General features: G+C 38.9%; 1 long non-coding RNA gene across 1 annotated transcript in view; it reads left to right on the plus strand.

Annotated features, from left to right (window-relative positions):
- The window catches only part of LOC113600815 (uncharacterized), a 172,044-nt gene that overhangs the window by 126,424 nt on the left and 23,113 nt on the right, over positions 1-22,507 (plus strand). The window contains exon 10 of the long non-coding RNA XR_003421908.2: positions 12,173-12,264. This is a non-coding gene — a long non-coding RNA (uncharacterized LOC113600815). The remainder of the gene's footprint in view (positions 1-12,172; positions 12,265-22,507) is intronic.

Raw genomic sequence — 22,507 nt, forward strand, 5'->3', positions numbered from 1 at the left:
GACTTAGCCTTTCTGCTGGAAGCAGAGGAGACAAAGTGTAGAGAGTAGAAAGCAGGTTCAGAACAAAGCTGTTCTCAAATTTCAGATGGCTTGCTAAGGAGATTTGAGGCTCCCAGGGGCAGAATGCTTTGCATATAGACAACTTGCAAATGAGCAGTCTGTTTGACTAGACAGAACGCTACAGTTCTGGTTAAAAAAAATGTGCCAATGCATTTCTAATTTTCACATTGTTTTTACATAAATTTGCACATTAGGCTCGAGAGGCCTCATATTCAAGTATTGGAGGGATTCACAATTAATTAGTACCCTTAACTTCAGCTGCATTCAAATTCAGGCATCAGACTGGATAAATGGAAAATACCTAAATATGCAAAAATCATTCTTTTTAATTACAATGCAAGATCAGGGAACAGATGAGCACCTGAGTGTCACTGTCAGGAGGCTGGGGCTTGATTTCCACTGTCACCTTCCTCAGTCTATCCTGCTCACTTTCTCCATGCAGGGGGCCATTTTCAAGAAGCCAGCTGCACATTCCTGCTTCAGCCCCCACAGGTAGAGACACAGGCAGGTTGTGGGTCAGTTCAACTGCTCAGGCTTCCATTTGGTTCCCCTGTATTGCACTGGAGTAGTGAACATTTAATAGCTTTCTGAGCCTTTGCCGTGAAGATCACTGTGAAAGGCAAGCTTTCTGTTTCCTATTGTGTTTCATCAGGGATGGCTCTGTTGAGATAAACAGGCATTTGGGACTTGAGTGGTTGTGTTGAACAGCTCCCTCTGGCCGAGATGACCTCCCTCGCTCCTGTCTCCCATTCCTTCCTGCAGACTGGACTTTTATGGAGCCCGGAAGTCCCACAGTCAGGGTTATTGTTTGGAGTCTCCACTGGCCCTCAGAGAGTCGCCCACGATCGGACTGGCTGGCCATTCATCTGGGTGGGATCAAGGACTTGGCCACCGCACACCAGTTGTACGTCTATCACGTCAGGAGGCTCATGTTCAATGGCACTTTGTAAAGCAAAGTTCAGGGCGATAATCTCTTTAATAGAACCTATACCATCCCAAACCGCAACAGTGGGATTCTGGTAATAGATCTCTCCAAGCAGCAGGGCAGCTGATTAAACAGATGAAGCAACACAGGGATGTGCCCTTTGGTCACGTTTCACTTCTCAGATTTTAACCCTCTGGATAAACTGGATATCATAGCCTCATGGCCTCTTTGCCATCTCCAGGTACTGGACCTCCTGTCCAGCTTCCAGCTCGAGGGGAATCTAAGAAAAGTAGATGCATGACCTGTCACACTTTCACACTTCTGACATGGGTTTGACTTTTCAAAGGGAACTTTATTAAATACTAAGAGAGCAGAAAACCAAATTAATGATAGGCAGGAAAGCCTAATATCAGACAAGTTGTCTGGGCTTTTTAAGGATGCAAGCCTGGTGGGGGCGCCTGGGTGGCTCAGTCAGTTAAGTGTCTGACTCTGCTCAGTTCATGATTTTGCAGCTGTGAGATCGAGCCCTGAGTTGGGCTCCACTCTGGGTGTGGAGCCTGCTTGGGATTCTCTCTCTCCTTCTCTCTCTGACCCTCACCTGCTCTTTCTCTGTCTCAAAATAAATAAGTAAACATTAAAAAAAAAACCCACGAATGAAAGCCTGGTTTCTAGGCTGAGGAGAGATAGGGACTGAGGCAGCAAAGGTGGTCAAGGGCATCTTCTTAAGATATCTGAGTGATGTGTGAAGGAATTTGGACCTCCTCCTGCATAGGGTGTTTGATCACAGCAATGGAATCGAGGAGCAGAATGGGATTGGAGACACTAATTAAAATTAAAAACAGAGAAGTCTTGATAACTAGATGCCTTGTTAAGATGGGAGTCAAAGATAAATTAAATTTCAAGTTGCAATTTGCTAAGCATGCCTCATCCTTGATGATACACACAAGAAAAGAAGGATCCGGTAAAAAGGATAAGGCCAGTCCTTTTTTCTTTCTTTCTTTTTTTTGGTACATGTTGAATATGAGCTACTTTTAGGACATTTGGGGTAGAAATAACTCATTAAGGAAGTAATTTATCTTTTAAATTTCACTTTAAAATTTTTTACAAGTGATATATATTTATTACAAAAATTTCAATGAATGCGAAAGGGTTTGAAAAAGGAAGTAAAAACACGTCCAGGTTATTGCACATTTCGTTAATATTAAGTAAGCATCAGTCCAAACGTGTCCCTAAGCAGATAAATGGAGGGAAGGGAAAGGTCTTTCCATCAGCATAAAAAGAAAGCTCACAATGGCACCGTGTCTGCACACTGTGGTAAAAATTAGATGTATTAAAATTATTTTACATGAGTTTAACAGCAAAATATCAAATAAAGGCCTGAAAGAGCTTCAGAGAAATATTGAGAGGGAATTATGGAAAGCGTAAGATGGTGAATGCGATTATTTATTAAAAATAATTTTTTTGGTAATGTTTATTTATTTTTGAGAAAGACAGAGTGTGAGCAGGAGAGGGGCAGAGAGAGAGAGAAGGAGACACAGAATCCAAAGCAGGCTCCAGGTTCTGAGCTGTCAGCACAGAGCCTGACACGGGGCTTGAACCCACAAAACACGAGATCATGACCTGAGCTGAAGTCGGACGCTTAACCGACTCAGCCACCCAGGTGCCCTAGATGTTGAATGCATTTCAAAACATATATTGAATTTTATGCAATGTTAACTCTCTAACATAAAATATAGGAAAATGAACATTCTCACATTTCTTCTCTGCCTGCCCTCCAGCATCTAAATTGTATTTATTCATCTATGTTGAGCCCCTACTCTGCGCCAGAAACTGTTTTAGGTGTTTGGGTGAATAAAATGGACAGATTCTTGCCCTTGTGGAACTCATAGTATAGTCAGGGGGAGATAGGAAATAAATAACGAAGGCGAACATGATAATGATTTGGTAAATAAAAAATAAACAAATAGAAAAACAAAGGGTAGGAAGAATCATGTGTGCCAGGTGGAGTGAGAGAAGAAAGTTGGACTCCAGTCATTCATTATGAAGGAGGAGAAGAGGGTCAGGAGTTGATCAGGTGTCTGGGGTAACCATTCTCGGCACAGGAAAGCTGGATTGAATCCCTAAGGAAGGCCTGGCAGGTCTGGGGGCAGTGAGGAGGTCGGCCTGGTTGGAATGGGGTTGGTAAAGAGCAGAGTAATGGAAGAGGAGAGAAAGTGTATTGGATGGAAGGACTGATCGGTTAGAGCCTTAGAGGCCATTGTGAGGACATGGGCTGATACTGGAAGTGAAATGGGAGCCATTGTTAGATAGTGTGTTGTTGTTGTTGTTTTTTAAATATATATTTACAAAGTTTTTATTTATTTATTTTGAGAGAGATAGAGACAGTGCTTGTGGGGAGGGGCAGAGAGAACGAGAGAGAATCCCAAGCAGGTTCCGTGCTGCCAGTGCAGAGCCCGACATGGAGGCTCTCACTCATGAACTGTGAGATCATGACATAAGCCCAAATCAACAGCTGGATGCTTAATGGACTGATACCATTCATGATAATATTCACATTATTCTCTATAACTCTAATCTTCACAGAATGTTTCATCTTTTAAAGTGAATTTAGTGCTTATTATCAATCCTTCTATGTTAGTGTTTTAGTTTTCTAATGCTGTGTAACAAAATACCCCAAAGCTTAGTGATTTAAAACAACAACCATGATATCACCTCCCATGATTCTGTGGGCTGACCAGAGCCTCTCAGATGGCTCTCTCACAAGATGGCAGCCCATGCTGGCGGGTGGCTGGAAGTTCAGTGGGGGCTGTCCACTGAAACAGCTATGCGTTGCCTCTTTACGTGGCCGAGGCGTCTCATAATGACTGAAAGTTGCCAGTTGTTGAAGGCTGAGCCGGGAACTGGCACAGCCAGCTCCATTTCCATGGAAGAGTCCACGTAGAAGGGGGGAAAAAATCCTACTTTGGAGAAGAAAAAAAAATTGTAGCCAGTTTTAATTCACCATAGATGACTTCTCTGTTTTTTGAGTTTTTTTATGTTTTTTTTTTTAAATTTAAATTGCACTTTTTGATTGTATGTATTCCACTGACTAGTTTTATCTAGAAAGACTCAAGGAGTTTTTATCCCCTGTGCTTTCCTATTTGTGAATATTTATCTTTTTGCTTTCCTCTTGGAAAGTAAAATATTCTTTTTTTTCCCTTTTAACATTTATTTACTTTTGAGAGACAGAGACAGAGCATGAGTCGGGGAGGAAGACAGAGATGGAGACACAGAGTCCGAAACAGGCTCTATGCTCCCAGCTGTCAGTACAGAACCCCACACTGGGCTCAAAACCATGATCTGAGATATCATGACCTAAGTCGGACCCTAAACTGACTGAGCCACCTAGGTGCCCCGGAAAGTAAAATATTCTTATTTCACATTACTTCTTAGACCTTTATGGACATTACAGTATTGTCTACTGGCACTGAACATTGATGTAGAGAAGGCTTGAGCTAGATTATTTTTTTTCCTCGATGGCTTTTTTTTTTCCTGCTGAATACTTGAAGTATTTATTCTTTGACTCTGAAGTTCAGGACTCCAGTCAGAACATGACTCTGGGTTGGTCATACTATATTGACATGTCTTAGAACACTATATCCTCTGTTTTGATTCAATATTCTTTTTGATTAGGAAAGTTTTCTTATATTTTATCTCTGGATACTTTCCCTGTTTCATATTTCAGCTTTCATATTTAAGAAAAAGTTAATTATTTATTTAGAATAAGTATGTTCTAAAGGCCCTCTCTTTCTGTTATCTATTCTATTTTTTTAAAAAAATATCTTTTGCCCCATTCTTTTAATTTGTGGTGATTATCTCCAGTCTTGTACATATCGGTTTGATTCCTTATCATTTCCAAATTATTTTTTACCATGGAAACGATATACATTTTTCCTTGAATTGTTTACTTTGTTCTGGAATGTCCATTGTCATCAAAGTCTGTATTTTTAGCATTTAATCTGTTAAATTCCATTTCATTGAATTTATTTTTAGTTATTCTAAAATGTAGATTTTCTTTCAGATTACATTCTTTATCTATGTTTTGCATGCACTGTTCTTTTCCTTTCTCTTCTTTTCTTTTCCTTTTCTCCTCTACTTTCCCGTCTTTTCTTCCTGTCTTCAACCCTCTTACATTTTCATATATAATACATGCTGTTTACTTTTCAGATTTTGCTAAATATCTTTGCCAGAATTTATTCTACTTTTTGAGGAAGGTGTATTCTACCCTTGAATTATGGATTGTTCTCCAGCAAATTTAGAGTGTACACTCTTAAATACACACACTGCCACAGCCCCAAGTGGTTCACATCCTCACATTCACTTCTTTCTCTTGATTCAAAATATCTCAAGATAAGGCACCAGGGTGGCCCAGTAGTTTGAGCGTCTGACTCATGATTTCAGCTCAGGTCATGATCCCATCATCCTTGGTGAGTTCTGTGTCATGCTCTGTGCTGAGGGTGGAACTTGCTTGAGATTCTCTCTCTCTCCCTCTCCACCTCTCCCTCTGCTCCTCTCCCCTACTCATGCTGTCTTTCTCTCTCTAAAATAAAATTTAAAAAATCTGAAGATAAAAAAATATAAGGGTATTGCTTCAGCTTGCTTGGTTCCATATTTCAGAATATTAGTGACCAATTTTAGGATGTTGCCTCATTATTACGGGAGAATGAATGGCATTTGGTTGGAAAGTAGGATTAGGAACCCTGCTACAACAGAATCTAGAGTCTTCTTTTCCTTACCCTGGATCCTACAGGTTGAGTTTCTTAGCTTTGGGTTATGTATCTCAACTTCTTTGTTTCCAGTTGATTTTTTGGGGGGTGGGTGCTGGATTTTACTATTTTTGAGGTAAAATGTGACATTTTGAGATCTGTTCCTAGGCATCATTAACTTTTTCTCTTGAGTATGGATTACATTTTCTTGTTTCTCCCCATGTCTAGGTTCTGTTTTCTTAAGTGCGTGCTGGACATTGTACACTATGTTGCAGACTCCCTAATTAAGGAATCTTCCTCTGCAGAGGTTAATGCGGTTGACCCAAGTGGCAGTTGCCCCAGTGGGCAGTTAAATTATTGGTTTATTACATTGAGCTTACATGGGCTTTTTAACTGTGCAAGGATAAGCCTTTTGGTTTTGCACTTAGTCTAGTCTTCGGGTTTTATTCTTGAGGCATGGCCCTTCTTCCACAAAAAGCCTGAGTTTTTGAGATTTACAAAACCCTCTCTAATTTGCAGGAATTCAAATCTAAAGCTGTGTCTTCTCTGGTGAGTAGGGGCTGAAATGTACGATCGGCTCTTTCTCTCTGCTTTACTCTTTGGAGTCTTCCTTGCACCCGAGCTACTTAGGGGCCAGCCAATGATTTAGGGGAAATTACATGCAATTGGGGAATGTCCTTATATCTTATTTCTTCCTGGGATTTCTCCCCCAAGTTGTAGCTTCTCTGACAATTGGACACATTTTGCTCTGACATCTCAAGTATGTCTGGATTTCTGCTTTAATTCCACCACCGCATGCTGCATGGACTGATGGCTACCTCGAGGGGAAGAGCTTTGCAATCACAGATCTCACTCAGAGTGGTTCTCTTTTATCAAGGATCAAATACCTTCCAGTTTCGTCCTGCCTTTGGTGGCTATTCATTACCCTCAAATAGTTCTTTTTAACATTTTTTGCCAGAATTTATAACTGATATCTGTAAGAGGATGAATTCCCCATAAGCCACTTGCCATTACCAGAAACAGTATTCTGTGATTCCATTTATTTAAAAACAGAACAAAATAAACTGCCAACTTTGGGGTGGCATGCTTCGGTGGCAAACTATTAATGAAAAGCAAGGATGTGATTACCTTGGAAATCATAAGAGGTAGAGAGTAGTAGTTGGGAGAACCCACAAAAGGGCTCTTCTGTGCTGGTGATGTTGTATTTCTTAACCTGAACAGTAGTTTATGAATGTTCACCACTGAGTTGTGGTAGACTGGGCACTAATTCAGCCCACCCTCCACCTAGGACCTCATTTAAACTGAATTACCTCACGAAGGACCCCCTCCAAATATCATCACATTGGGGGTTAGGGCTTCAACATATGAGTGTGGGGGGTGGGGACAAAAACTTAAATTCCATAACCCAAAGGCATAGACTGGTGAAAGGAAAAGAATGGAAGATATATCAGACTACCTCGTGTAAGAAAGCTGGTGTGGCTCTATTAATATCATCTAAACTAAACTTAAGAAAAGAAGTCATATTATCAATAAAGGAAATATTGCATAACGGTGAAGACTTTATTTGTTCTGGACATGTAACAATCCTGAATGTATATATATCTACTAACAGCAGTTCAAAACATATGAGATAAATATAAAATGAAAGGAAGAAATACAGAATCACACCTGGTAATTTTTAGTATCTCTCTCAGTAATTAATTAATAGAACATGCAGCTAAAAATTAAGATTATAGAAGACTTGAGTAATATTATCAACCACATTCACCTAATTGGCACTTTAAAATACTGGACCTGATAACAGCATAACACACATTTTTATTTCCTAGTGCATATGGAACAGTTACTAAGATCAGATAACAGGACAAAAGATGTGTCAGTAAATATGAAAGATGAAATCCTCTGTAGTATGTCATCTAACCACAGGATAATGCCCATAAGAGAGCTAGAAAATTTCAAATATTTAGCAATGAAAAAAAAATCTAAATTATCCATGGGCCAAAGAAGAAACCACAAGAAATATTTAAAGCATTGTGAGGTGTACGCAATTGAAAACACACAATATCAGAGATAGACTGTAGCAAAAACCGTGGAGTTACTAGCTTTGAATGCTCGCAATAAAGAGGAACAGTTTAAAACTAATGATCCAAGTTTTAATATTACAAAGATAAAAAAGAAAAATACTATAAGTTAAAGATATTTATGAAAGAGAATAAAACAATGGAGAAAACTAAATTGGTTTTTTGAAAAGATCAGTAAAATTGATAAATGGCTAGAATGTGTGATCAAGTTAGAAAGAAATTTGATGATAAACATCAGGAATGAAAGATACAATACCACCACTAATCCGATAGACATTACAGGGATAATAATAAACAAATAGGAAAAATTTTAGGCCAATAAATCACACAACTTCGATGAAATGGACATGTTCCTTAAACAACGCTGCTTATCAAACTAGTGCAAGAAAAAAAATGAGAAAATATGATTAGCTTTATAGCTACTAAAGAAATTGAATTGGTAATCAAAATCTTCTCACAGAGAAAACTCCAGGCCCAAATGGTTCCACCGATGAATTATCTTCATTACTTAAAGAAACACTCTCCAAATATACTTTATGAAGCAAGAGTGAAAGTGGCAGTAATTTTCCTGTTTTGTAAAATTTTTTGTCAGGTTCTTCATTTTACTTCTCTGCTATCTTTTTCCTCATCTCTTGAGATGGATATAGAACCCTTCTCTTCTAATATACACATTTTCACATCTTTAGTTGCATTCTATAAGTTTTGATATGTTGCATTTTTAATATCAAGGAGTTAAACATTTTTCCAGTTCTGTTTTAATTTCTTCTTTGATAACAGGATTTAATTAGAACTATCGATCATTAATTGCCAAATATATGAAGTTTCCTACTTATAATTTCTAGAAATTGGTAGCTTGAATTATGGTTAAAGAAAGTATTTGCGGGGGCCCCCGGTGGCTCAGTTGGTTAAGCATCTGACTTTGGCTCAGATCATGATCTCACAGTTCGTGATTTTGAGCCCCGCATTGGGCTCTGATCTGACAGCTCAGAGCTTGGAGCCTGCTTTGGATTCTCCGTCTCCCTCTCTCTCTGCCCCTCCCATGCTCATGCTCTCTCTCTCTCTCTCTCTCTCTGTCAAAAACAAACATTAAACAAATTAATTTAAAATAAAAATAAAAAGGAACATATTTGCTTTTATTTTAATTCTTTGAAATTTGTTGACATTTATTTAATGAATTAGCATGTGTTTTATAAGAATATATTTTCTGCATGTATAAAGAATGTATTTTGAACACAATGTTATTTGAATAACATTTGTTAATCATATTTTTCAGATCTTCTGTATTTCCACTATTTTTTGTCTACTTGTTCTTCTAATTATACAGAGGTATATTAAAATATCCTACGATAATTGTGAATATACTTATATTCTTAAACTGTTAATTTTGGTTTTTATGTATTTTAAGCTATGTTATTAGATTATAGAAATTTTGAATTATATCTTCTTGATTATTTGAACCTTTCATTATTACAATGGCCTGTAGTGCTTTTTGTTATAAATTTTATCACATTTAATATGACTACAATAGACTTCTTCTTAGTGCTTGCACAGCGTAGTTTTTGGTATCCTTTCATTTGTAACCTTTCTATTTCTTCATATTTAAGATGTCTTTCTTGAAGGCACTTATTCATCTTAAGTTTTATTTATTTGAAAATTACTTTCTCTTACATTTAATGTAATTTATTATATACATGGGTTCAAATACTTAATTTTATTAAATGCTTTCTGTTTGAACACATACTCAATGTTCCCTTTTCTTTTTTTTTCTTGCCTAATTATGGATTTATTATTTTCTATATTACATTTTCCTTGTGCATTAGATTGGGAGTGCTAAACAGTTACCATTATCATTTTGGTGGTCACAGTAGAAACTGACAACTGATTTACCAAACACAATTTTCTTGTTACTTTTGTCCTATCCCCAGATAATGTAAGTAACCACCCTGACATACACCACTGATGTTGGGAATTTTATGTCTCTCTCATAAATAAAGCATTATTTTCACCTGCATAGCCAGTATTCATTAGCCCTTAATATTTAATATATTTTATTGCTCTTTATTATTTTTTGCATTTCTAAGCATCCATCAGGCATGACTGTATTTCTGCCCCCAAACGGTATTTAACATTTTTCGTAGTGAGAGGCTTCTAGTAGAGAATCCTTTTAGTTTTGATCTGCTTCCCCATTCTTGAAGGCTACTTAAACTGGGTCTGAAATTCTGTTTTGGGAGTTATTGCCTTTTAGCACCTGGAAGTTATAATTCCAATTGTTCTGAATTCCAATGCATTTGTTGAGAAATTAGCTTTGAGTCCTACTGCTGATCCTTTGAAAATAATTTTTATTTTTCCCCCTCATCTGGCTGATTTTAATATTTTCTCTATCTTTGGTTGTCAGCATTTTATGATGTGCTTACATACACTTATATTTTTATTTATCTCGTTTGCTCTTCGTAGTCCTTTTGAATATGTTGTTCGATATCGTTCCTCAAGTTGGCAAACTATCAGCCATTGTTTTTGTGACCATTCCTTCTGTCTGATCTTTTTGTCCCAGACACAAATTACATATACTTTAAGGCTTCACATTGTGACTTCTGAGTTGCTTCCTGTCTTGTGTATTTTCTATAATATTCTGTTTATTTTTTATTTTGAATCTTTTCTTCTGGCCTATCCACAAGTTCACCAATACTCTCTTCATTTAATTGTCTTTATTCTGCTAAAGTCATTCATATCTTTTTAATTTCAGTCATTGTACCTTTTATTTCTGGAATTTTCTGATGATAAGTATCAATTTGGTTTGCATCTTATTGAAAACAGTAATAATACTTTAAAAAAAATACAAATTCTACAATATCTGGAACCACCATGGATCTGATTCTATCACCTGTTTTTGTTTTTTTTTTCTCCTACTGGGTTTCATTTAGGTTGTCCTCTGTCCTTGAGTTCTTGGTTATTTTTTATTATGCGTTGGACCCCAGTCACTGTATTCCCTCCCTAAAAAGCTGTCACATGTGCAGCTAATCCTTTGAACTCTCCTCCAGAATTCTTGGGACAATGTCCTTGGGAAAATGTCCCTCCATGCTTGCTTAACCTCCTTTTATCTATATTTCCTATCTTATTAGCTTTTATATTTTCAGTTTCAAAAAAAGGTGTTCACACCTATTTTAATCTTTCTGGGATGTTGGCTGAAGTTGTTGACTCTGTGGTAACTTTGGTACTTTTATGTTGATAAATTACCAAGTATTTATTTAGTCTTCTTTTTCATTCTTTTCTCTCTCTCTGTCTTTTTTAAGTTTATTCATTTGAGAGAGCGAGCGAGCAGGGGAGGGGGCAGAGAGAGAGGGAGAGAGAATCCCAAGCAGGCTCCGCACTGTCAGCACAGAGCCCAACGTGGGGCTCAATCTCATGAACTGTGAGATCACGACCTGAGCCAAAATCGAGAGTCTGTCGCTTAACCGACTGAGCCGCCCAGGCACTCTTTGTTCTTCTCTTTTATTCGTTGACATTTATACGTGAATTTATTTCTGTGAATGAATTAGTCAATTTGAATTGGTAATTCACATGCAAACTTTATTTCAAAACTACTGTGGCAGCCTGTTGTACTAGAAAGTACCATCTCAGACCTGACGTTATGGTTAATTGCTGTTTGCTGTCTTTCACTCTTATCACTGCATTTTGCTTCATGCTCATGCAGTCACTAAAAATTATAGACATGACTGGATTTAGATCTTATTTTATCCTATCCTATTTGTTGGACAGAATTGGAGGTGGTTATTGCATATCTTGAGGAAGATTTATCTTTTCGAACTACTCTTCTCTCACCCTCAAAGATGAGCTCATACAGGATGCCTGATTTCAGTCTGGCAATGGACAGGAAAGAGGGGTTGGATATGGAAACTTCTCACTTTTATTATGGGTTGATCGTCTGGTCTTCTTACTATGTCATCCACCAGTAAGCTTGTCTATAAAATGCATTCATATGAATGACCCACAGTAAGAAACCATCATTCTCAAGGTTCCTACAAAGAAACATGAGAGAAATAAAGAGGAATACGATATGTAACTCAATGCTATGGAGAGCAAACATTTTAATTTTTATGCATTAACTGTACTAACCGTTGTCACTATTGCCAACCCCTCTGGCATTTGGGACATGCTAATTGAATCTAATTATAGAGCGACAGAAGCTGATGATACTGTGTGAGAAAGCCTTGTTAAAAAACATTGTTGAGTTCTGGTAAAATGTATACTTTCAAAAATCAATGGATGTCAATTCCCATAAAGAGATGTGAAGGCACCGTGAAGGCACCACAGTTTACTCACACGTGGGCTTGATTTTCCTGTGGCGTATCTTGTTTCCACAGGCAGAAAGCCTCATTGATTTGGAAGTCGTCCATCAGAATGCCCTTCCCAGTTCCTGAGGACCTAATAGAAAGAGCAGTGCTTCTCCGATGTGGTAAGAACTCCAAAAAATCTGTGCCACATCTTGAAGAATATTACTCTGGAATTTTGGACTGTCTGGAAAGTTGCTGCAACATCAATAAATGTTTAAATATTTAACTATAATTTATTCCATCTGGCTCACTGAGGATTATCTTAACATTTGATAATTATTGAGGAGAGCATTTTGAATTTTTGTTGCACGTGTGGCAGGATGATTTCTGAGATACTAATTTTTTCTGTTTCTGCTGTAAGAATTCCAACTTTATTCCAAGCAGTTGGTCACTTTTTGGGTTTCTATACATCAGGAAGTGGTAGAGAATTTGTACTGCTAAGTAGGAACATAGGTGATAGCCATGGGAAGGAAGGTAAAATAAATGGCCTGGGCCCATTTTGTCTATGGATCTCGCCTTTTACCTTGTTTTCTCAAGGCAAGTCTTAGGATTGACGGTATTCCTTTCTTTCGGCATGCTTTCTCCTTGGGCTCAGCCTTCCCTGGCTTTTTGAAAAAAACAGAAGGCAACGATTAGATTAGGTACATATCAGAACAGGGCTGAGGAGATGCATTGAGCTGTTTTAGATGAAAGGTTATGGAACAAAATGTTGAAGAGATACAACGTGATTAATGTAATTTTGTATATCTTTGTGTTTTGTGGTGTGACCCTCCCCCTCTGCCCCCACCCCATTAGGCCTTTTTGGAGTTGGTTGTAGATATTATTTTCCTGTGGCGTATCTTGTTTCCACAGGCAGAAAACCTCAACTGATCAATGCTACAATACAGAATCTTGGTCATTCCTATCTATGTTCATCTGAAGGAATGAATAACACCATCCTCCTCTGCCCCTCTCCATCAGTGACCGCCGAGATAATGGGCAAACCAAAAACTGCAAACTCATAAAAACTTAGAAAATGAAACAAAAGCTGAAGTCAGTGACAGATGACTGTTACAAAATCCAGCCAGAGAGGTCAGAACTATTTATGATCTGAGCTTCTGACTTGTCCGGGTTTTTGATTCTGAACTTTACCTAGCCAACCTTGGCCCAGGATACCTACTGATGACCTTATTTCCTTCCTTGACATTTGATCATTCTAACACCTCCACCGGTAGAGGTAGAGAAGGGTTCGTGGGATCCCATGAACTTAACTCAGTGGGGTGTCTAATTGTAGAAGTTGAGGCTTGACATATGAGAACTCTAGGAACTCACTGAGCAGAATTAAATTCATGGTGAGGTTGATTTTGTATTTATTCCTGAGAGTTGCCCCTAACAAAGGAGAGGAAGAGAGGTTCTCATCAAGGGCTAACGGGGAGGGATGGCAGGCAGGATTCTTTCCTGGCTGGAGAGGGCCAAAGGGTGTCAAAGTCATGTCTGTCCTGACTGGTGCTGTTCTCCTGTCTAGCCTTGCCTATCATGCCTTGGGACTGTTTAAGAGATTTCTTCATTAACATTTTTTTTAATGTTTTATTTATTTTTGAGAGACAGAGAGACAGAGTACGAGCAGGGGAGGAGCCGAGAGAGAAGGAGACACAGAATCCAAAGCAGGCTCCAGGCTCTGAGCTGTCAGCACAGAGCCCAACACGGGGCTCGAACTCATGAACCGTAAGATCATGACCTGAGCCAAAGTTGGACGCTCAACCGGCTGAGCCACCCAGGCGCCACTGATTTCTTCATTTTTATTGGGAGTCCTGGGTTTAACTATTGTGCTCATTTTCCAACATAAGCTTTTTTCCTGCACTGTTCTGGCTTCTGTCCTTTAGTCTCGGGTTGAGATAAATTTGATCTTTATAGCCTGGGGTAGATCTTACCACTTAGATGAATTCTTTACAGCGGTTGGATAGGTAGCTAGATAGATGGATAGATAGATATCCTTTGCCTCTATATGGAAGTTAGGAATTGAAGGTAAACCTATGCTAGGATTCACCTGCTCATGGAGTATGCCTTCAGTGGAGAATTTTGATGAGGTCCCCTGCACGTGGTCTTGTCTTCTGGTTTGCTTGTGCTGGAGTTTGTAAACCTTCCAAAGACTAACACCTTAAATCAACTCACAAGAGAATGATGTCTGAACATAATGGCAAGCTGTTATTGACAATGGAGAAAATATATTTCCAGTGGCCTCAAGCCAATGCCTCCTTTACAGTATCGGGGTAACTCAGGGGTACTCAAAATTCTACTTTTCGATATTGTACTAACAGAAAGAGATCACCTTGAGGACTGTTTTTTTCCAGGCTCTGGAAAATCCAAGGCACTCTCACTGCCTTTCATATTTTCTGGCTCTAGAAAGAAACAGAGTGTTTCTGCCTTGATTTCAGTATTGCTTTTTTTCTGAATCATTCTTGACAAACACTGGAAAATTTCTCTGCTTTGCACTTGTCTATCTTTGGTCCCTTGATGTTCACAGTTCTGCAGAATAAGAATTCCATCGATTACACAAAATTTTCTTGATGCCCAGTTGTGATGGTTAATTTTATGTGTCAGTTTGAGTGGACCAAGGGTACCCAGATTAAATATTGTTTCTGGCTGTATCTGTGAAGGTGTTTCTGGATGGGATTTGCATTTGAATAGGTGGGCTCAGCAGGGTTGACTGCCCTCCCCCGTGTGGGTGGGCATCTTCCAAGTGTTTGAGAGCCTGAATAGAACAAAAGGCAGAGGAAGGAAGAATTCATCCTTTTTTTTTTCCTGCCTCAAGTAATTAAACTGGGTCCATCTCATCTTAATTTCTCCTGCTCTCAAAATGGGATTCACAGGCTTTTGGACTGAGGCTTTTGGACTCAGACTCAATTATCCCCCTGGCTTTCCTGGGTCTCCCACTTGCAGATGGCAGACCTTGGGACTTCTCAGCCAATTCCTCGTAACTTCTCGCTGTCCTGGTTCTCTTTCTGGGCGGAGGGGAGTGGGGGGGGTGGGGTTGGGGTGGGGGGGTGGGGGTGGGATGGGGGGCGAGGGGGGGTGTGGGGGTGGGGTGGAGGGGCGAGGGGGGGTGTGGGGTGGGGTGGGGGGCGAGGGGGGTGGGGGGTGGGGGGGGTGGGGAGGCGGGGAATGTGGTCCTGACTAATGTACAAGTCAAGCCTTTACTGGGCTAAGTCCTGGTTCTTCAGAATTCTACCTAGAAAATTAAAACTTGCCTTTTCCCTGACGTGTTTATTCAGTAATATAATTCACAGGAGATACCTTAATTTTGGATTTTAGGTGAGCATTTCCTAATTCCATAAGTTGCATTTATAAATTACTGTACACATAAAAAACATATCAATACACATTTCATAACAAATATCCCCAAAGAATCTTTTTTTTTTTTTTTACCTAAAAATATCTAAGTTACTTTCTCCAAAGAAGAGGGGATGGAGATCATTCCTTTGAAATAGAAATTCTGTTTGTGTCACTGACAGGCTTTCTTGCAATAAAGCTGAGATACACTTAATTATTGGAGGAACCAGCATATTTCCCATCCTAAGGTAGTAAGTAAAGAATAACCAGGGTTGGTTTTATCTTTGGAGGACTGTATAAAGCAACGCACACAGGCCTGCCCTGGTCTTAGCAGTGACACTAATGTGTGTAGGAGGAGTCAGAGGAAGGTTGTTGCCAGATGCCCCTGGATAGTGTTAAGAGCAAATTCCCAGGAGCCAGAGTTGGAAGCACTGGCAGTTGAAAAGAACACATAGGGATATAGTTAAAAAAAAGGGGAAGACTTGGGATTTCTCAAAAAATTAAAAATAGAACTACCGTGTAATTCAGCAATCCCACTCTGGGTGTGCATCCCAAAGAATTGAAAAAAGGATCTCAAAAATATATTTGCACACCCATGTCATTGCAGCATTATTCACAATAGCTGAGAGGTAAAATCAAGCTAAATGTCCATCGATGAATGAATAGATAGAGAAAAGATAGCATATACAGTAAAACCTTGGCTTGCAAGTAACGTGTTCTGTGAGTGTTCCACAAGGAGAGCAAACATTTCTAATAAATTTTAACTTGATAAAGAAGCGATGTCTTACAATATGAGCCAATGGTTCTCTCTAACTCTCTCTCTAAGGGATTGTGGGTGATCGTCTCCCATGCTCAGATGCTTGGTTTTAGGCTACAGCGTTTGGCAGAAATCAGTGATTTCTCAGGACATTGGAAGGAGCCCACAACTGATACTAGTGTATTTTTTGTCACTTCAAAGCACCTATGGACAGTCTTTGCTTTTCCGTACAAGAGTGGGCTTAGGAATGCTTTGCTTCGTTCTAGGTCAGGCTGCCTGCAGATACAGACCATTTCCTCTGCTGCCTTGTTGCCACTTACATTCAATACAGTACATGACAAGAGTCTGTTAATACTGCACTGTAGTCAAGTCCATGTGCGTGTATACAATGGCGCCCATGCAGAAAAAGGTTGGAAAGAAAGGCAGTAATAAGATGATTACAGTAGAAGTTAAGAAGGAAATCATCGAAAAGTACGAATGAGGTATGGAGTGGCCGAAATTGCAAGATTTTATAAGAAGCCTACATCTGTATCTCGTCTGCAGAGGAGGAGAAAAAGGAGGAGGAATCCCTTCAAATCACTTCAGATGAGATTAGGGAGACGTGTAAAATGTGGGAAACTGCTAAACTTTGTGGAAAAGCACTACCCAAGTAAAGCGTTAGCAGTGATAGTGATGAACCTGTTTAATGACAATGCAGTGTCACACTTCCGTGAAATCTCAAAAGGAGGCAATAGCAAGTGTCATTGGATAGGTTCCTTGTTAAAGTTGCAAGAAAAGAAAAAGATTGCATTGAGCCAAGAGATATCAGTGATTCCATTAGTGATAGTGAAAATCCTCCCACACGATAACCCTCCTCTCTCTTGTCTCCCTCACACCAGCCACAAAGGTTTTCAAAGGGAAATGTAGGTTAATTTGTTTCTTTTTCCTTATACTTTGTATTTTTCTTAGTATTTTGTATTATAGTACAGTATTGCAATCATTTTACATGAATATTTTTGGGTTGTGGAATGAATCATCTGAGTTTCCATTATTTCTTATGGGGAAATCGCTTTGATGTACAAGTGCTTTGGATTACAAGTATGTTTCCAGAAGGAATTATGCTTGCAAACCAAGGTTTTACTGTACATAGAATGGAATATCATTCATCTTCAAAAAAGAAAGAAATCCTGTCACAGGCTCCAACATGGATGAGCCTTTAAGATGTTATACTTAGTGAAATAAGCCAGTCATCAAAAGACAAATACTGCATGATTACAGTTACACGAGGTATCTGAAGTAGTCAACACTTATAAACGGAAAATAGAATGGGGGTTGCCAGGGGCTGGGGAAAGTGAAAATGGGGAGTTGATATTCAATGAGCGTAGGGCTTCATTTTTGCAAAAGACAAGTTTCTAGAGATGTGTTGCACAATAATGCGCCTGTAGTTAACCACTAATGTACTGTTCACTTAAAACTGGAAGAGATGGTAAATTTTTACGGTATGTGTTTTTTTACCACAACTGAAAAAAAGTCTCTGATCACATGGCTTTTTCTCAGCTCTAGATGTAGTGAAGACACTCCTTACCCTCCTTGGGAACTCTGCACTGTTCCCCTTGACCCACACCTGTTCTTGACCTTGCTCTCATTTTCATACCAATGTTCATGTCTGTGGTTCTCAGTTCACCCAGCTGGGCTTCCTCAAAGGTACAAGTTCTTTCCAAGGCTTCAAGGACAAAGTCAAAAGAGGTCAAAAGAAAGATGTCAAAAGAAAGATGGAAAGGGTTGTTTCTTATGGGACAGGTGGAAACAGGTCCCTTTCAAAGTCGCTTCCCAATCTTTGCCCCATTTTCTTGTTCTTTGTCAGTAAGTCAACTTCAGTGATGGCTTTTGAGTGGAAACATAGATACAAACTTGGGGGTGATATGTACAGTCACCTATACTTGGAGCAGAGCTGTCTAGATGGGGGAGAAGATGCTGGAGAGCATATTAAAACTTGGGGTAGTAAACTCAGTAACCTTTAAAGTTTTTTCAACCTCTGAGATTCTATTATTCCCCCAAACCGATTTATCTCTTATTGTCATAAGCACAGGCTTTTGTGACCTGTTTACTCAAGATGTCTCTGTTGACATTTTATATTTTTCTAAATATCACACTATTATCAATTATATATGAAGCTTCCATTAATTTATATGGTGGAAAATTTGTCCAAAGTAAGAGAATTCCATATATTTTTGAGATTTGGAAACTTTTGATTTATATGAAGTATTAAATTACCATAATTTGCTATGGTAACTTCCCATTTCTGCACTGTCTTCTGACTCAGAAAGTGAAAGAGGCCTCTGGCTATGTTTTAGTTCAACGACCTTAAAAAAATATTAGTGAAGTCTTAGCTTTGGTATCAGAGTGCCGCCTAGGGACAAACAGCTCTTCTCAATAATTTTACTTGTTTTAACACTGTCATTTATTGGCAACAATTACACTGAGCCAAACTTCCCCTGATGTACTGCACCAAATTAAGTGGGACACAAACACTGAGACCAGATGACCACAGATTCTGTTATTCATAGTGGAAGGTGATTTCTTGAAGATGGACATCTCTTTGTATCCCATGTAGTTGAAATTTAAATCATGACATATTTGCTAGAAGTCCCAGCCACCAAGAAGAGGGAACAGGCAGTATCCTTTTTAGAGAATGGGGGTTTGAGTGCCTCTAAATTAATCTCTTATGTTTTAAGTATTCTCATTTTATGCAAATAGAAAAATGGATATATTTTTATGTTTATTTTAGTTTTTGAGAGAGAGAGAGCGAGAGAGCACATGCACGCATGCACACGAGTGAGGGAAGGTCAGAGAGAGGAGACGGGATCTGAAGCAGGCTCTGTGCTGTCAGTGCAAAGCCCCATGTGGGGCTTGATCCCATGAACTGTGAGATCACGACCTGAGCCGAAATCAAGACTCAGACACTTAACTGACTGAGCCACCCAGGTGCCCCATAAAATGGATATTTTTAATATTCATCAAGTGGGCTTCTCCAGGTCACATTTTGGAGGTCATAAGATTTAGAGCATTCGGCACACTCGAGTTTGTAATTTTATAAGTCAGGTAATAAGGTTACAATCCTCCATCTGAAGTACGTCTCTTGGCACCATGTTTGGCTTTCTTTAAATTTCTTGCTGCACGTTGAGGAATGATTTTACTTCTTCTAACTGCATGATAACTAACTTACAGTTAAACAGTTACTTGAAAAGGCTTTCATGACTTTGTTGTCTTAGATCGATCGGGTCTGCTGTTGTCTAGTAGTAACCAGGGATGTGCACCATGTTTGCACTTGAATCCAGGCTTAAACCGTAGCACAGACCAGAAGGATTGGGGCAGATAATAATGAAGGGAAGGGTCATGAACTACCTTACGCTTTCAGTGTGTGAGATTGCATTGTGTTAGCCTCCTTCTTAACATTTCTTCCCTTGAATTGTCTTTGGGCCTATGTGGTTCTTTTGTGGACCATTAGAAACATAAAAAGGATTGCTTGTTCTAAAAATAAAATGATAACAAAAGAACAAATAAAGTGTCCACAGAAAATTCCAGAAGCTTATATAATTTCCACTTTATTATTTTATATATTTTTTAATTTCATTTTTTATTTTTAAAAATTTACATCCAAATTAGTTAGCATATAGTGCACCAATGATTTCAGGAGTAGATTCCTTAGTGCCCCTTATGCATTTAGTCCATCCCCACTCCCACATCCCCTCCAGTAACCCTCAGTTTGGTCTTCATATTTATGAGTCTCTTCTGTTTTGTCCCCCTCCCTGTTTTTATATTATTTTTGTTTCCCTGCCCTTATGTTCATCTGTTTTGTCTTTCAAAGTCCTCATATGAGAGAAGTCATATGATTTTTGTCTTTCTCTGGCTAATTTCACTTAGCCATCCGCTCCAGTTCCATCCACATAGTCGCAAATGGCAAGATTTCATTCTTTTTGATTGCCGAGTAATACTCCATTGTATATATATACCACATCTTCTTTATCCATTCATCCGTCGATGGACATTTGGGCTCTTTCCATACTTTGGCTATTGTCAGTAGTGCTGCTATAAACATTGGCGTGCATGTGTCCCTTTGAAACAGCACATCTGTATCCCTTGGATAAATACCTAGTAGTGCAATTGCTGGGTTGTAAGGCAGTTGTATTTTTAATTTTTTGAGGAACCTCCATACTGTTTTCCAGAGTGGCTCCACCAGCTTGCATTGCCACCAGCAGTGCAAGAGATCCTCTCTCTCTGCATCCTTGCCAACATGTTGTTGCCTGAGTTGTTAATGTTAGCCATTCTGACAGGTGTGAGGTGGTATCTCATTGTGGTTTTGATTTGTGTTTCCCCGTTGATGAGTGATGTGGAGCATTTTTTCATGCGTTGGCTGGGCATCTGGATGTCTTCTTTGGAGAAGTGTCTATTCATGTCTTTTGCCCATTTCTTCACTGGATTATTTGTTTTTTGGGTGTTGAGTTTGATAAGTTCTTTATAGATTTTGGGTGCTAACCATTTATCTGATATGTCATTTGTAAATATCTTCTCCCATTCTGTCGGTTGCCTTTTAGTTTTGTTGATTGTTTCCTTCACTGTGTAAAAGCTTTTTATTTTGATGAGGTCCCAGTAGTTCATTTTTGCTTTTGTTTCCCTTGCCTCAGGAGACGTGTTGAGTAAGAAGTTGCTGCGGTCAAGACCAAAGAGGTTTTTGCCTGCTTTCTCCTCGAGGATTTTGATGGCTTCCTGTCTCTTACATTGAGGTCTTTCATCCATTTTGAGTTTATTTTGGTGTCTGGTGTAAGAAAGTGGTCCAGGTTCATTCTTCTGCATGTCGCTGTCCAGTTTTCCCAGCACCACTTGTTGAAGAGACTGTCTTTATTCCATTGGATATTCTTTCCTGCTTTGTCAAAGATTAGTTGGCCATATGTTTGTGGGCCCATTTCTGGGTTCTCTATTCTGTTTCATTGATCCGAGTGTCTGTTCTTGTGCCAGTACCATACTGCCTTGATGAGTACAACTTTGTAGTATAGCTTGAAGTCTGGGATTGTGATGCCTCCTGCTTTGGTTTTCTTTTTCAAGATTGCTTTGGCTATTCGGAGTCTTTTCTGATTTCATACAAATTTTAGGATTAATTTGTTCAAGTGCTGGGAAGAATGCTGGTGTTATTTTGATAAGGATTGCATTGAATATGTAGATTGCTTTGGGTAGTATCGACATTTTAATAATATTTGTTCTTCCTATCCAGGAGCATGGAATCTTTTTCCATTTTTTTGTGTCTTCTTCAATTTCTTTCCTAAGCTTTCTATAGTTTTCAGCGTATAGATTTTTCACCTCTTTGGTTAGATTTATTGCTAGGTATTTTATGGTTTTTGGTGCAACTGTAAATGGGATTGATTCCTTGATTTCTCTTTCTGTCGCTTAATTGTTGGTGTATAGAAATGCAACCGATTTCTGTGCATTGATTTTATATCCTACAACTTTGCTGAATTCATGGATCAAGTCTAATAGTTTTTTGGTGGAATCTTTTGGGTTTTCCATATAGAGTATCATGTCATTTGCGAAGAGTGAAAGTTTGACCTCCTCCTGGCCAGTTTGGATGCCTTTTATTTCTTTGTGTTGTCTGATGGCAGAGGCTAAGACTTCCAATACTATGTTGAATAACAGTGGCGAGAGTGGACATCCCTGTCTTGTTCCTGACCTTAGGGGGAAAGCTCTCAGTTTTTCCCCATTGAGGAGGATATTAGCGTTGGGTTGTTCATATATGGCTTTTATGATCTCAAGGTATGCTCCTTCTAGCCTTACTTTCTTGAGGGTTTTTATCAAGAAAAGATGCGTATTTTGTCAAATACTTTCTCTGCATCTACTGAGAGGATCATATAGTTCTTGATCTTTCTTTTATTGATGTGACGAATCATGTTAACTGTTTTGTGGATATTGAACCAGCCCTGCAATCCAGTTAGAAATCGCACTTGGTCGTGGTGAATAATTTTTTTAATGTATTGTTGGATCCAGTTGGCTAATATCTTGTTGAGGATTTTTTCATCCATGTTCATCAGGGAAACTGGTCTATAGTTCTCCTTTTTAGTGGAGTCTCTGTCTCCTTTTTAGTGGGATTTTGGAATCAAGGTAATGCTGGCTTCATAGAAAGAGTTTGGAAGTTTTCCTTCCTTTTCTATTTTTTGGAACAGCTTCAAGAGAGTAGGTGTTAACTCTTCCTTAAATGTTTGGTAGAATTCCCCTGGAAAAACATCTGACCCTGGACTCTTGTTTTTTGGCAGATTTTTGATTACTGATTC

This window comes from Acinonyx jubatus, chromosome A1 (assembly GCF_027475565.1).
Source record: "Acinonyx jubatus isolate Ajub_Pintada_27869175 chromosome A1, VMU_Ajub_asm_v1.0, whole genome shotgun sequence".
NCBI lineage: Eukaryota > Metazoa > Chordata > Mammalia > Carnivora > Felidae > Acinonyx > Acinonyx jubatus.